Here is an 11,059-nt window from a genome sequence, read left to right as displayed (position 1 = left end):
AGGGTGGATTTTTGAAGGAAGGGGTTGGAAACAGGAAGCCAGTTGGGAGGTTAGTGAGTCATAGGTTTGTAGATATAGAACTAGAAACCATCTTGTCCTAGCCAGAGGTAATGAGGTGACAGTGACCATATGAGTAGGGTGAAGGAAGATGAAGGAGCTGTTGTGGAGATAGAATCAACAAGACTTGTCAACAGATACAGTACTGGAGGAGGAAATAGGCAAAGGATGACTCTGAAATAGTGAATTCTGCCTGACTAGAAGGATGGTGGCATACTCAGTAGAAACAGAGAGGCACAGATGGATGGAGGGGAAGAATGAGAGGATTAAGAGGAAAGATGATGCATCCTATTTTAGACATGTTGATTTTGAGATGCCAACTTGACTCTGAGGGGAGATATCTAGCAAGGCAGTTGGTGATGTGGGTCTGAAGTTCAAAAGAATAGTTAGTGTTCAATATAAAGATCTGAGAGTCATCTATATAGAGATAAGGTTTGAAACAATGAGAGCTGATGAGGTCACCAAATGAGATAGAGATGAAAAGGCCCACCTTGGGGACACACCTACACTTAGTGGACAGGAAATAACCAGGAAAGGAAGGAAGAAGCAGGAGAAAGCAGGTTCCTAGAAGCCAGAAGGGAGAGAGTATATCCTGAAAGGGGGAGAGAGGTAGTATGTTGAAATGATAAAAAAAAAAAAAAAACACAAAGCAAGAGAGGGTAGAGCCAAGATAATGGAGTAGAAGCAGGAAAACTCCATGAGCTCCCCCCATAACCACCTCAAATATCTATAAAATATGACTCTAACCAAACTTTAGAACTACAGAACCCACAAAGTGACAGAGAGAAATAAAATTCCCACTGAAGGCAGCCCAGGAGGGTTCATTGCAGCACACTGGGAGCAGAGTCCAGCCCCACATGAGCCCGTGGTTTTAGCCCCACGGAGGCCCAGACCAGAAGCGGCTGGAGCACCTCAGGAGAGTGGATCATGAGCAGCTATGGCAGTTTCCAGAATTATAAACCCATAAATGCCAAAGACAAAGTTAAAGGTCAGTGAAGAAGTCTAGTGGAACTGGGGGGGGTGGAGATGGTGTCCAGCCTCATCCCCCAGAGCGAGGAGAAGCAGCAGAGGGTCCACAGCCAGGGCCATGCAGCCACCTCCACATGGCTGCTTCAGAGCTCCTGGCCTGTGGGTCATAGAGGAACTGGGGGGGGGGGGGGGGGGGGGAGCAGGGGAGGTAATCACTCTTGCTTTAACCTGCCTGGATCTGGATCGCTGTCTTGGGTGGAGGTCCTGGGGTATGTGACCAGTGAGCCAGAGCTTGTGGGAGGCTACAGAGAGGGCACCCAACTAATAGCTCGACCAGCTGCAAAAACCCCAGGAATTTGGGACAAAGCTCCCCTCTCTGGAAGCAGAGTACTACTGTGGCAAAAAGCTCAAAAGTCAAGTGAGTGGCAACATGAGCAAGAAAAGGAAGCAAAGCAAGCACAGCAGTCAAACCTTAGATTCCTTTTTTGGGGACAAAAAGGATCAAAGCATGGAATGGGAGGAAGACAACAAAGTCAGACCTCCTGCACCAAAAGCTTCCAAGAAAAATATGAACTGATCACAGGCCATGGAGGAGCTCAAGAAGGATTTTGAAAATCAAATAAAAGAAGTGGAGGAAAAATTCAGAACAGAAATGAAAATGATGCAAGAAAATCATGAAAAGAGAGTCAACAACCTGACTGAAGAAAATAATACCTTAAAAAATAGACTAACTCAAATGGCAAAAGAGGAGAAGAATGCCTTAAGAAACCAAATTTGCCAGATGGAAAAAGAATCTCAAAAGTTCACTGAAGAGAATAATTCAATTGGAACAAATGAAAGCTAATGACTTTATGAGAAATCAAGATACTATTAAAGAGATCCAAAGAAATGAAAAAAATAGAAGGCAATGTGAAATATCTCATTGGAAAAATCACTGACCTGGAAAATAGATCCAGGAGAGATAATTTTAAAATTATTGGACTACCTGAAAGCCATGATCAAAGAAAGAACCTAGAAATCATCCTCCAAGAAATTCTCAAGGAAAATTGCCCTGATATTTTAGAACCAGAGGGCAAAATAGAAATTGAAAGAATTCACCTATCACCTCTTGAAAAAGATCCCAAAAAGAAAACTCCTAGGAATATTATAACCAAATTCCAAAGTTCCCAAGTCAAGGAGAAAATATTACAAGCAGCCAAGAAGAAACAATTTGAATATTGTGGGAACACAATCAGGATAACACAGGATCTGGCAGCTTCTACATAAGGAATCAAAGGGCTTGGAATATGATATTCTGGAGGTCAAAGGAGCTAGGATTAAAACCAAGAATCACCTACCCAGCAAAACTGAGTATCATGTTTCAGGGGAAAATATGGCCATTCAATGAAATAAACGACTTTCAAGCATTCTTGATGAAAAAACCAGAGTCAGAGTCAGCTAGGTGGTGCAGTGAATAGAGAACTGGCCCTGGTCAGGAGGACCTGGGTTTGGATCCGGCCTCAGAAACTTAACACAAAAAAACTAGCCATGTGACTTTGGGCAAGTCATTTAAACCCAATTGCCCTCCAAAAAGCAAAAAACAAAACAAAACACAGAGTTGAATAGAAAATTTGACATTCAGATACAAGAAGCAAGAGAAGCATGAGAAGGTAAACAGGGAAAAGATATCATAAAGAACTTACCAAAGTTGAACTATTTACATGCCTACATGGAAAAACAATAATTGTAATTTATGAAACTTTTCTCAGTATCAGGATAGTTAGAGGGAATATAAATGTGTGTGTACATATATATGTCTATATAAAAGGGTATATGTGTGTATGAATACATATGTGAGTGTGTGTATATATTTGTATATATAGGTACACATAAACAGAGGGCAAAGGATCAATTGAATAGGAAGGGATGATACTTAAAAGGTGAAATTGAGAGACGAGGGAGGAATATAATGAGAGGAGATGGGGAGAGACAGAATGGGGTAAATTATCTCATATAGAAGAGGCAAGGAGAAACTGTTACAATGGAGAGGGGAAGATCAGGAAGGCAAAAGGGAATGGGTCAACCTTACTCTCATTGAATTTGGCTTAGGGAGGGAATGACATACACCCTAAATTGGGTATCTTTCCCTACAGCGGGAGAGTAGGGAAGAAGGGGATGAGAGGGGGGATGATGTAAGGGAGGGCAAGCTGTGGGGGAGAGAAGTTAGAAGCACATACTTTTGAGAAGGGACAGGGTTAAAGTAGGGAACAGAACAAGTGGGGGTGGGATAGGATGGAGGGAAATTGGAGTCAGTCTTTCACAATATATCCACAATGGAAATGTTTTGCGTAGCTACACATGTACAACTTATATGGAATTGCTTATCTTCCCAGTAAGGGTGGGAGACAAGGGAGAAAGGGAAAGAATCTGGAACTCAAAGTTTTAAAATCAATGTTTAAAAATTTATTATTATTATTATTATTATTATTATTTTACATGCAACTGGGAAATAAGCTATACAGGCACTGGGTTATGGTGATCCATCTTGCCCTACCAGAAAGTCAGAAGGGGGTTAGGGGAGAATATAGTAGAGAGCAGATTGGGGGAGGGGCTTTACAATGGGATTGCTGTTTTGGGGTGGTGGGTAGGGGAAATATGGGGAGAAAATTTGTAACTCAAAATCTTGTGGAAATGAATGATGTAAACTAATTTTTAAATTTAATTTAAATAAATTCAATTTAATTTTAAAAATTTAATATAAAAATTTAATAAAATTTAATTTTAAAAAAACTGCAGAATGGTCAAGGAGAATGAAAACTCAGAAATGACCATTGGACCTCACAGTCAAATGACCATTGGTGACATTGGAGAGAACATTTTCAATAGTGGTATGATTAGAAGCTGGATTTCAGGGAGACAAGAAGGGATCATAGATGCAGAAATGGAAGGGACCTCAGAGCTCGTCTAGCCCAATCTCCTTTCATTCTTTAGATGACAAAACTTTAGTCAAGAGATATTAGGTGACTTGTCCAAGTTCACACAGACAGTAAGCATCAGAGGAAGAAGCTGAGCCCTGGTCCTTTGCCCCTAAAACCAATGCTCTTTCTTCTGTGCTAGTGCATAACCTTTGGCATTTGGGGAAATAAGTGTGCTTTGCACTTCTTAGGAGAGTGTGTTAATTCAACTCCATCATAAGGAAAATTGAGCAGGACTTTTGTTATGTGGAATGCAACCAAGTGATTTGCCCTCCCCATTATACCACTGACCGTGATCCCCCTGAGTGGCCTCTCTCTTGCTTTTATGTCCTCATGCCCTCCTAGGGCATGGTCACCTGCTCCTCATTCATACAGTTCCTCAGCAAGGGCCTCACCATACTGTCATATGGAGAGAAGGAAAGGGTATATGCAGCAAAAAATTCTGTTCGTGTCACTCCTGAAAACCTGCCACCCTGTACAGGTGACTGATTCACAAATCCTTAATAACTAAGTTTGCTGATTCCCATTATCAGACCCCTATAAGAATTGAATGCTGGGAATGGCAAGCAAATGACTGGAGGATGGGGAGAAGATACTCCCACCTTATTTTTTAAATGTTTGAGAAAGCATAAAGCATTTAATGAAGTAATTCATGGTCACAACACGCTCACATTTATATTGTCTCCCGTTGTCTTTAGGTGGGCAAGACAAATATTGTCTTCATTTTATAAATAAGGAAACTGACAGACCTAGAGGGGTAAAGGGACCTGTTGTGTCCCAAGGTCACATAGCTCATCAGTGGCATAACCAGGACTCAGACCCAGGTTTTCTGAGACCAAGTCCAATGTGCTTATGAGACCCAAACAACAGTTCTTCTCACTTCATACTTACATTTTCCAATGTATACACACAACTTTGGATATCAGTTACTGTGGTAGTAATGGCAATTTAAAAATTCCCCTGTATTGGCTTGGTTTTCAAATTGATTGTGTTAAAACCCAGAGCTTGTTAATCCCACCTGTGGGATGGACTTTTTGATGTGAAAAGAAAGTCCTGAACTGGGAGGAGCTGGTGACGTAGATTTGGAGAGACAAGGGAGAGGCGGAAGATCTTTTTGGAGGCAGCACCTCGTGGAGAGAGAGAGAGAGACTAAGAGAATTGCTGGTGGCCGCTTTGAATTGCCCTGGACTTTTGAGACCTGCCCCCTGAGCTGCCAAGGACTGAGGAGACATGGCTGTTTTGCTGGTACTTTGTCTGTCTGTTTTGATGTTGTTTTGCCAGATTTGTCCACTGGTGAAAGACAGTGCTTTTGTTGAAGAAGTCCTGGAACCTGGCTGTTCACTAAGAAGCCCTGAGACTGTCCTGCAGACAGAGAGTGAATACTGTCCACTGGTGAAGGACAGTGCTGTTGTTGCAGGGGTTTGGGAGCCTTTCTGTTGGTTCAGAAGCCCTGAAGAAGGATTTTCTTGTTGTATGTTTACAGAAATCCTGGGAGAGGGCTTTGCTAATGTGTTCAGGGGTTCTAGGATTGTTCTACAGACAGAGGATGAATTCATGAAGGGACTGGCAATGTATCTTATGGCCTTGCTAAGCCTTGTCTCCCCAGGAACTAAGATTGCTGAGAACTTGCCTCGTGTCAAGATGAAGAAAAGACCTCCATTTGGGTATTAAGTGCTGTGTTTAAACTTGATGTAACTCTGGGGTAGATTCAATTGTGATCCAGGGGTGGGGAACTTTTGACCTTATGTTTGGAAACTAATCTCCATTTGAGAAGAGGGACTTTGTGGTGGACCAAATTAAGGTATAGCCTAGGGGTGGAGAAGTATTTAGAACAGAGACTTTGTAATTGATTGAATGATTGGAAGGTCCTGGGGGTGGGGTAGTACTTGGAGATTATTTAATCACACTTAGTAAATGCTGTATTTGGAATGATGTCATGTTTTGATCTTCTCTGTTCTTGGTTTGTCACTGAATAAAATGGAGAGCACCTATGCTGGTATTTTGAACCTTGGGAAGTTGCCTTTCCTTGGCAATTACATTACAGTTACCAAATATATCACTAAATTAATTATTTGGTAAATTTCCCAAAATTAATTGCCAAATTATTTGTCAAATAAAAGTCTTTTTCACCAAATAGAATGACCTTTCCTACAGGAAAATAGGGGGGAAGGCGATAAGAGGGGTATAGATAATAGAAGGGCAGATTGGGGGAGGAGGTAGTCAGAAGCAAACACTTTTGAAAAGGGACAGGGTCAAAGCAGAAAATAGAATAAATGGGGGTTGGATAGAAATGTAGTTAGTCTCACAATATGACTTATGGAAGTATTTTACATTATTACACATGTATAACCTATATTGAATTGCTTGTCTTCTCAATGGGAGTGGGTGAGGAGGGAAGAAGGGAGAGAACCTGGAACTCAAAAGTCTTAAAAGCAAATGTTAAAAAATTGTTACTGCACGCAACAAGGAAATAAAATGTACAGGCAATGGGGTATAGAAATCCATCTTGCCTTACAAGAAAGTAAGGGGGAAGAGGGCAAGGGAGGGATGGGGGGGGGATATATGAGAGGGCAGATTGGGGGAAGGAGTAATCAGTATGCTTGCCATCTTGGGATGGGGGGTAGAGGAGTGATAGGGAGAAAATTTGGAACTCAAAATCTTGTGGAAATGAATGTTGAAAGCTAAAATAAAAAACATTTTTTAAATAGAATGACCTTTCATTGTTGTTACTATTATGTGTTAGAAGTCGGCTTCCCTCCCTCCAGATTATTAATGGGCCTTGTCTGGGAAATCAGTCCCTCCCTGGAGTTCAGCTGATGCCACTCATCATTACCCCAACAATTGATTCACTCACTCCATTTCCCCACAGCCCTCCTGGTTTCCCTGCCATCCATATCCCCCAGCTCTCTCACCATTCTCTAAAGCTGCCTCCAGCTTTTTCCCAGCATCCTGTGGAAAAGACATGCTTCTGTTGCCCCAGCTAGAAGCCCAGCACACACTCATACTTCCCCTTCACCTCCCAACAACAGCAGGCATTCACAGCCTCCTGAGCAAATTTTCTAGTACCTGCTGCAAACCATATTCTACAGCACACGGCAGAATTTAAAATACTATAATAATATCTTTTACTCCCATGGCGTTCTGTCACTGAAAACATCATACAAGAAGGTTCTACTGACAGTCTTCAAGCAGCAAAGGAGATGATTGACACACACAAGTAAAATGAATTTTACTCCATGTTAAAAAATGTGTGTATGTAATATGTATGTGTACATATAAATACACACATATACATGTTTTATAAAAGACAAGGAGAAATTTCTTTCATGGATCATGTTAAGGACTGGATGGAACTTCAAATGTTGTCACACTCAAAGTCTAATTTTTCATTTTGGCAATGAGGATACTGAAGTTCAGAGAGGTTGTGACTTGGTCAAGGTCACAAGACCAATAGGGACTTTAGACCGGGGAGTTTAGACCCTATGCTCTTTATACTACACCAATCTGCTCCTCCTCCTCCTCCTCCCTTTTTCTGATCAAATTTAATGACATTTCTAAAGCATTTACCTGTGCCTGTCACATACTAGGCATCTAATAAATGCTTCTTCTTTTTCCCCTTCCCTTATTTTGTTCGTGTGTGTACAGAAAGAATAGACCAGCTAAAACAATCCTTAGAAAATTGTAATCCTAAAAGAAATGGATTCATGAGGTTATTAAGAGGGAGTGAAGGGAGAAATAGATTAGGAATGGTCAATCTATGGCCCATATCAAGAGTGGGGAGCCTGCAGCCTCAAGGTCACATGTGGCCTTCTAGGTCCTTGGGTGTGGCCCTTTTAGTGCAAGTTTTACAGAATAAATATTTTTATTAAGGAGATTTGTTCTGTGAAGTTTAGATTCAGGCAAAAGGCTGTAATTGAGGACCTAGAGGGCCACGTGTAACCTCAAGCTGTCAGGTTCCCCACCCCTGGCCTATATCAATGGAGTGATGGCACATAGATTCACATCCCCAGAAGACCTTCTCAAATATTTTATCTTGGCAGGAGGTGACCCTTACAACAGAGCTTTGCACATAGTAGGCACTTAATAAATGCTGAATTGTTGAATCAAAGGGTGTGCCGGTAGAGTATAAGCTCAGACAGGCTCTACCAAGCTACAGAGCTAGAAGAGCTTTGGGTTTAGACCAGAAAGCAGACTCTCTCTGTGTCTATATGATGTAAAAATCCTTCCAGTTCCTAACCATTTTTGTGTATTATGGATCCCTTTGTCAAGACTGCTGAAGTCTACGGATTCCCTTCTCAGAATGATGCTTTAAAATGGGTGGCTAAGTGGCGTAGTGAGTAAAGCACCAGCCTGGAGTCAGAAGGACCCAAGTTCAGTTCCAGCCTTAGATACTTAACACCCACACACACAAAAAAAAAAACTAGCTGTGTAACCTTGGGCAAGTTACTTAACCCTGATTGCCCTCCAAAAAAGGCCAAAAAAATAATAATAATATTTTTAAATGTATGAAGTAAAATGCATAGGATTACACAAAAGAAGCCAATTATATTGAAATATGGCTATCAAAAATTGTTTTTAAAGAACCATAACTTCACAGACTCCAGGCCAAGGAGTCTTGATCCTACATAATGTAAAAAGAATAATTAATAAAAGGCTGACTACTAAATGATGATTTTTTTTCAATCTTAGCAATGACCGAATACAACATACTAAGATACAAAGTGGTTGAAATATAGGTTATTGCATCAATTCAGTCATCCAATCTAACAAACGTGTATTAAGCACCTACTACGTTCAAGGCACAGTGCTAGGCTCTGAGACCAAAATGACAAAAATGAAACCATCCTCTTTCCCAAGGAGCACACATGCTAGTGAGGGGGGTGAGTTGGGGGAGAGAACCAATATACCAATAAACATGGTATTTTGGAAGAAGAAAACACTAACAACTCAAAGGTAGGGGAAGATGGCAATCATAAAGATTTTTGTGGAGGAAGGGACTCCTAAGTTGAGCCTTGAGTAGAACTAGGGATTCTTAGAAGTAGAATTGAGGAGACAATATATCACAGGCAAAGAGAGCAGTTTGTCCAGTCGCACAGAGATGGATCATAAAGCACTCAAGTTGAGGAAATTACATGTAGGCCAGTTTAGCTATAGGGTATATATAAAGGAAGAATATGCAGAATACCTGGGTTCAGGTCCTGTATCTGACATATTCCTCTTAATTCTAGCGCCTTTCCTCTTGTGGTATTTCCAATTTATCTTGGGGCAGCCAGGTGGCACAGTGAATAGAGCTCTGGCCCTGGAGTCAGGAGGCCCTGAGTTCAAATCCGGCCTTAGACACTTAACACAGAAACTAGCCATGAGACCTTGGGCAAGTCACTTAAACCCAATTGCCTTCCAAAAAGCAAAAAAAAAAAAAAAGAATATGCAATATGTCTAGAAAGGTAGATGTGGTTTGACTAAGAAGGAGCGCAACAGAATTATCACCACCTGTATTCCAGACATTATGTTTTTCTCAATGCAGGTAAAATCTCATTAGCTTTCTGGACTTCCATATTTCACTGGTAATTCATATCAAGTTTGCAGTCCCCAAAAAACCCCCAGATCTTAAATCATAAGAACCACTGACTAACCAAATATCCCTAAATCAATTTAAGAAGTTGATTTTCTTATCCCCCGCTGAACTTTATATTTATCTTTATTAAATAGTTGAGTATTCTACTCTGTCAAGATATTTTGGATGCTCACCCTGTTATTTGGTGTGTGCATTATCCCTCCCAGCTTTAGGTTACAGAATTTGCAAATTTGATAAGCATTCTGGCTTTTATTTCAACCAAGTTATTGAAGTGACTTGCCCAAGGCCACAGAGGGTAGTAAGTAGGAGAGAGCCTGAATTTGAACCCAGGTTCTCTGGTTCTAAATACATAATTTTTTCCATCACACCAAATTTGATGGCATTTGGAAGAGAGTAACCAGGATGATGAAGGGTTTGAATTCAAAACACATGAGGATTGGTTTAAAAGAACTAGGGAGGTTTATTCTGGAAAAAAGAAGACTTAATGGGGGAACATGAGAGCTATCTCCAGAAATTTCAAAGGCTGCCATGTAGAAAGAGTAGACTTAGTTCTACATGACCCTAGGGGAAACTAAAAGAAGCAATAACTAAAAATTCAAAGAAACAAGGTTAGGCTCCTGGGAAGGAAGAATTTTCTAACAGTTAAAGGTATCCAAAAGTGAGAGTGAGTTGCCTGGGAAGATAGTGGGGATTCCCCTCACTTGAGGCCTTCAAGAAAAATATTGCATATATTGTAGAAAGGAATCTTGTTCAAGTACATATTGAACTAACTGACATTGGATTTCTCTTCTAATTTTGAAAATCTGTAGTTTTTTTTTTTAAACAATTGGGGTTAAGTAACTTGCTCAAGGTTACACGGCCAGTTATTTCTGGGTGTGGTGCTGAGTGTCTGAGCCCGGGATTCGATCTCCAGGTCGTCCCAACACTGGAACCGGTGCTCTTACTCGCTGAGCCACCTGGCCGCCCCTAAAATCTGTAGTTTTAATAAAAAATGTTACAAAGCACAAGGCAAAGTTCAGATTTCCAGAGACACTCCACCAGAAACCTCCTGCCCAGCTGATAACAAGTCACTAATGACAACACCAGAGTCTGGAAATTCAAGTAATTCTGCTTCTACCTAATCCTACTATTACACACATAACCCACATCTTGTCCTTCATCTTGTCCAAAAAAATAAGAGAAGAAACTTGGTCAAATATGTTGGGGCCTGTAGCTCCTCTTTGAGTCTTCAGCAGCCTCTCTGAGTTCAGGTCTGATGTAACAGGATACAGAGCAATCAGCAATATGTGCTGATCTCATCTATAGTTAGGGCACCATAACCTCTAGGAAGTGTCGAGGCACCCAGATTGTGTGCTGTCACACAATTTACCCCGTTACTTTGAGATTAATCTCTGGAACTAAGGGTAAGTGCACAGGAGTACGCAAGCTGTTCTGGACACAGCCTCCCTGTTCTCTGATTGCCTTCCCCTACCTTCCCTCACAAGCTGTCCACGAGCTCTGCAAG

The sequence above is a fragment of the Petaurus breviceps genome, unplaced genomic scaffold (assembly GCF_028583685.1).
Source record: "Petaurus breviceps papuanus isolate PSGF00001 unplaced genomic scaffold, PetGlider_PUasm1.0 175, whole genome shotgun sequence".
Classification (NCBI taxonomy): Eukaryota; Metazoa; Chordata; class Mammalia; order Diprotodontia; family Petauridae; genus Petaurus; species Petaurus breviceps.
The sequence above is the reverse complement of the archived record's forward strand: the minus strand, read 5'-3'. Positions refer to the sequence as shown.